The sequence below is a fragment of the Glycine max genome, chromosome 12, assembly GCF_000004515.6.
Source record: "Glycine max cultivar Williams 82 chromosome 12, Glycine_max_v4.0, whole genome shotgun sequence".
Taxonomy (NCBI): Eukaryota; Viridiplantae; Streptophyta; class Magnoliopsida; order Fabales; family Fabaceae; genus Glycine; species Glycine max.
This window is the reverse complement of record NC_038248.2, coordinates 9958861-9964801: the sequence shown is the minus strand read 5'-3', so window position 1 is coordinate 9964801 and position 5941 is coordinate 9958861.

The window sequence follows — 5941 nt, the reverse complement described above, 5'->3', positions numbered from 1 at the left end:
TTTATTCTTGACTTTTAGATTGTGACATTAGTTAAACTAAAAAAGATAAAATTTACAGTTTTTTTAAAAGATAAGATACATTAAATTAATTTATTGAAAATAAAATTAAAAAAAAAGTTTCTTTTAGAGAAAAATAAATAAATTCATATTTTATTATTTGTAAAAGTTTACACTAAATGTTGTATTTACGTGAGAATGTTGTCCACGCAATTTTCGCTTTTTTGTTGTTTTATGCCATTTCAATTTTCTTTCCCATCATGCTTACGCACCTTTCATGCCAAATGGATTAACAAAAATTGCGCTTTCCTTTCCTACTACCATGGTTTCGCCAGCCACAATGGTGAAACCCAACCCCTACCCCTATTTCGCCAGCCACAATGGCGAAACACCCCCACCCTACCCCTATTTTGTCAGCCACAATAGCGAAACACCACTATTCACGTTCTTTCGCCAGCTCAGACGACGAAATACTTGTAAAAAGGGACCCCCTCACGAATAAGTTTTGAAACAGACCCTATTAGGTAATAAGTTTATAAATATAACCCCTTGAGGTCAATTAGCCTAAGTCAGTCCCCGATTTTGTGACCTTGTAAGATCTGTTGTTCTTTATACGATAAATATTCACTGCATATTTGACATTAGCTTTGTTGGGAAATCGCATTCCTCGAAAGAGCATTCTCAGTTCATAGACGAGTTCTTTTGGGTGGTCTATCAAGTGACCAAACTCGTGATCTTCCCAAGGTCTGTTATTGCCTATGTCACTCATGTGTATTGTCGTACTGTAGGCAAGCTCAATACCCAATGGTGGCTCAATATTTAGATTTTGGTTGTCATCCTCATCTGCGTCATCTTCATCGTCGTTGTTCAAATTTATTTTTTCCTCATCTTCACTATGAACCAACTTCTACGATAAGTGTGCCATCCTCTACGTACTGAGGTTGAGATTGTTGCGGCGTGGGAAAAGGATCTACAACTGGGCACTCATGACATATGTTGCATACTCCTTGAAGTGTAAGTAATAGGTTGTTCACACCCATAAAATGTCGGTGATTGAGTTAGTTAGGAATATGTTGGGTCAGTCAACAATTGCATGTTTGACACAAGGTTTGTTTGAGTCTTATTCCTCAGTTATGTCTCTACGTCATGTTAGAATAAATCTCTTAACCTGTGATATTACAAACTACAAAAGAAACACAGGTTATTAATAAAATGCGGAAATTACAGATCAAATCATACCTCCAGCCATTGCTATGAAGAGTTTCTTGTTTTGGTTCTTCCAAGCTCTCTCTCTTCCACTCTCTAGATGGTGTATAAGACCGAATTCGAAGGGATGAGCTCAGGGACCAAATTCATGTGCTTATATAGGCATTCTACCATCAAGAATGCATTTATCAGCCATTACCACTCATTATTGGCTGTTACAATTCTTTATTGGCTATTATCATCCATTAACAGCCATTCAGAATGGCTTTCAAAACTGATGAGCATTACAAAATTTCAAAATGTTATGACCAAATTATTACATTCTCCCACTTGGTCCAAACATTTTGACTTAATGCTCAATCTTCAATCTTCTTAAGAAATGAATATACGAATCATAGCGATAGTTCCTCTTATAACAAGTAATATCATCCATGTATTACAATATACTCAATTTCCCAATATACTCAAAGTGGTAATAAAACTTAATGAATATGGTATCTTATGTCATCGGCATTAAGATTCATCACCCATATCCTTCATGTCAAAATTCTTAGAAAGAAATTGTTTCACCGCATGTAGCAAACCCCGATCGTTGGCTACAAGTAAAATATCATCTACATATAAAACAAGAAAGCATATTTTACTCCCACTAACCTTGTGGTATATGCATTGATCCATGGGGTTTTCATCAAAACCAAATGAAGAAATTATCCCATGAAACTTAAGGTACCACTGACAGGAAGCTTGTTTTAAACCATATATAGATTTATTAAGCTTGCAAACCAAATGCTCACCACTATTAGAGGAGAAACCTTCAGGTTGTTTCATATAAACCTTCTCCTCTAAATCACCATTAAGAAAAGTTGTTTTCACATCCATTTGTTGCAATTCAAGGTCAAAATGAGCAACTAATGCCAAGATTATACGAAGAGAATCTTTCTTAGATACTGGAGAAAAAGTCTCTTTGTAATCTATTCCTTCCTTTTGAGTAAATCCCTTAGCAACAAGTCTTGCCTTGTATCTCTCAATGTTGCCTAATGAATCCCTTTTGGTCTTAAAGACCCATTTACATCCAATGGCCTTTGCCCCATTAGGCAACTCTACAAGGTTCCAAACTTTGTTACTCTGCATAGAATTCATCTCATCCTTCATGGCATCATACCATAAATTTGACTCTTTACAACTCATGGCTTGATCAAAAGTTTCAAGATCATTTTCAGCTCCAATATTATAGTCAGATTCTTGCAAATATACAATATAATCACTAGGAATAGCTGATTTTCTTACTCTAGTAGACCTCCTTAATGTTGCATCAACATTTTCTTGGGGATCATGTTGTTCAACTGGTTGTTCATCATTTTCATGAATTTGATGATCAACTTGATCTACTGGATTATCAACAACAGTTTGTGGAATGCCAATCATGTGTTGTTCATCATCCCTTTGGACTTGAGGGGTATGAATTACAACCAATCTTTCATTTGATGTGGAAGGTTGAGATTCTATATAATCGATTTCAGAACCTAAGTCCCTCAATTGATCACTCCCACTGATCAAATCATTTTCAATAAATTTGGCATTTCTTGATTCCACAATCCTAGTAATATGATGTGGACAATAAAACCTATAACCTTTAGACCTTTCGGCATATCCAATGAAATACCCACTAATGGTCCTCGGGTCAAGTTTCTTCTCTTGTGGGTTATATATTCTCACCTCAGACGGACAACCCCAAACGCGCATATGTTTCAAACTCGGTTTCCAACCTTTAAACAACTCAAAAGGTGTCTTTGGGACAGCCTTGGTTGGAACACGATTTAATATATACACTACCATCTTTAGTGCTTCAGCCCACAAGGATTTAGGAAGATTGGAGTTGCTAAGCATACTCCGCACCATGTCCAATAATGTCCGGTTCCTTCTTTCTGCCACACCATTCTGATTTGGAGAACCAGACATAGTGTATTGGGCAATAATCCCATGTTCTTGAAGGAACTTTGCAAAGGGACCAGGTGCTTGTCCATTCTCAGTATATCTGCCATAGTATTCTCCACCTCTATCTGATCTCACTATTTTTATTTGCTTGCCACATTGGTTCTCAACTTCAGCCTTAAAGACTTTGAAGGCATCCAATGCTTCGTATTTGTTATGAAGCAAATAAACATTCATATATCGTGAATAATCATCTATAAAGGTGATAAAATATTTCTGACCACGTGCATCCATATCTGGACAACAAATATCAGTATGAATTATTTCTAATATACTTGAACTCCTGTTAGCACCTTTCTTAGACATGTTGGTCTGCTTACCCTTAATGCAGTCCACACAAGTCTTAAAGTCAGCAAAATCTAGAGTATTGAGTACCCCATCTTTCACTAACCTTTTAATCCTCTCAATGGAGATATGTCCTAATCTCCGGTGCCACAACATAGAGGAATTCTCATTAATATTACACCTTTTAATACCAGTTTGAACATGCATAGAACTATAAGTGGCATTATTTTGTAAACCAAGAAGATAAAGACCATCAGACAATATACCATTCCCAACACATTCAGAATTATAAAATAACTCAAATGATGTGTCTTTGAAATTAAAGGAATATCCAAACGGTACAAGCCTTGAAATAGAAATCAAGTTTCGGGAAAAACTTGGTACATAAAAAGTCCTTTCTAATTTTAAAATAAAGCCACTACTTAAAGTCAAAATGCAAGTTCCAATGGCCTCCACATGTGAGCCTAGCTTATTGCTTGATAAAATGCTTTGCTCACTTCCCACTGGTTTCCTTATGTTTTGCATACCCTTTCTTCTCAAGCCATTTCTGGAACCTGGGGCAATTCTTTTTCATGTGTCCCTTCTTCTTGCAAAAGAAACACTTTGCCACCTTCTTAATATCAGCTTGAGGTGGTATTTTACCATTCCCCTTCTGATAAGCTTGAGACTTAATTGCTTTGTTCTTCCCATAAGCAGTAGTCAGCAATGCACTCTCACCCATCTCCATTACAAGCCTTTCTTCTTCCTAAACACACATGGTCATTAATTCATTGATAGACCATTTATCTTTATGTGTGTTGTAGGAAATCTTAAATGGCCCATATTCATGCGGAAGGGTGTTCAAAATGAAATGCACTAGGAAAGACTCAGACATATCAACCTCTAGTTTCTTAAGTTGAGCTGAAATATCTCGCATTTTCATGATGTACTCACGCACACCTTTCACACTGGTGAGCCGAAGAGAAGAGAACTTCATGATCAAGGTGCTTGCTAAAGTCTTATCTGAAGTGATGAACTGATCATCAATGGCCTTAAGCAAGTCTCGGACCTTTTCATGCTGGTCAACAGAACCACGTATCCCAGCCGAGATTTTGGTTTTAATGAACATCACGCTGAGCCGGTTGGATCGCTCCCACCGCTCATATAGCGCAACGTTAGCTGGGCTACTTTCATTTGTGATTGCAGGTGATTCGTCTTTCCTTATAGCATAATCTATGTCCATCCACCCCAATTGTAAAAGAATTCTCTCCTTCCATATCTTATAATTATCTCCTTTGAGTTCGGGAACATCACATTGAATATCAGAAAAACTAATAGTTTGAGAAGCTGCAAAATTCAAAGGCTTATGTCAAAATTTGAGGTATACTAATCTTAATTGTATCTTTTACCAATGTAAACATACCATAAAATTGAATCTTGTGACATAAAAATTGTCTGTGGACTAAATTTTTAATTCAATAAGAAACAATTAAACCTTATGATAGAATAATCAAATTACTTGCTCAATATTCATGCTTTACGGGTACAATATGAAAATAATTTAATTTCTATCGTAAATTTTTACTTTATGATAAAATCGACAAATTATACATACATCATGATGCCTGTGGGTAAATCATGAAAAATAATACGTCATTTTATCCCAATTAATTATACAGATATAATAAAAATTCTTGTGAGATAAAATTCATTATATAAGTATAATTAATTACAATATTATGTCTAATTCCTTATATGATCTTTAACCAACTTAATATATAATTTTAATCAAATATAGATGTTGTGGATAATCCATAATTAATCAAAATTATAAAGATCACTTAGACATAAAACTTTATTATATGAGAATAAATGATATTTTGCATTTCAAAATCAAGATACAATATAATTATGAATAAGATTCTCATATAATTTTATTTGAAATATGATATTATGCATTTGATTTCATATATATATGCATAGAATAAAATGTTCTAGAATATATTAATGCATAAATTAAATCAAAATTCCAAAAACTGTAAAGCAAAATGAGTATATAATGTATTAAAAACGACTACATATCAAAAAAGCTTTATTGGTTTAGTGGTCTGCTCGTACTACTGCATTCTAGGAGTCAAGGGTTCAACACTCATTTAGTGCAAAATGTAGGATTTTTTTTATTTTTTATAATACTGTTCATCATCTTCAACCTTTAGCGGGTCAAACCCAACCCATACGCAGACCCGGTCGTTTTTCATTCATTTGGACACCATTTTTCACGATTCAAAAGCCAAAATTAAGGACATCAAACGAAATACAGATTTCTAATTTTATTTTTAAGAAACAAGGCCCTTCATACCATAAACGAAATCAAATCGGAAAATACCGAAAATCAAAAATGGACAAGGCAGAGGCAATTGTTGCTCTGATACCAAATGTTAGAATAAATCTCTTAACCTGTGATATTACAAACTACAAAAGA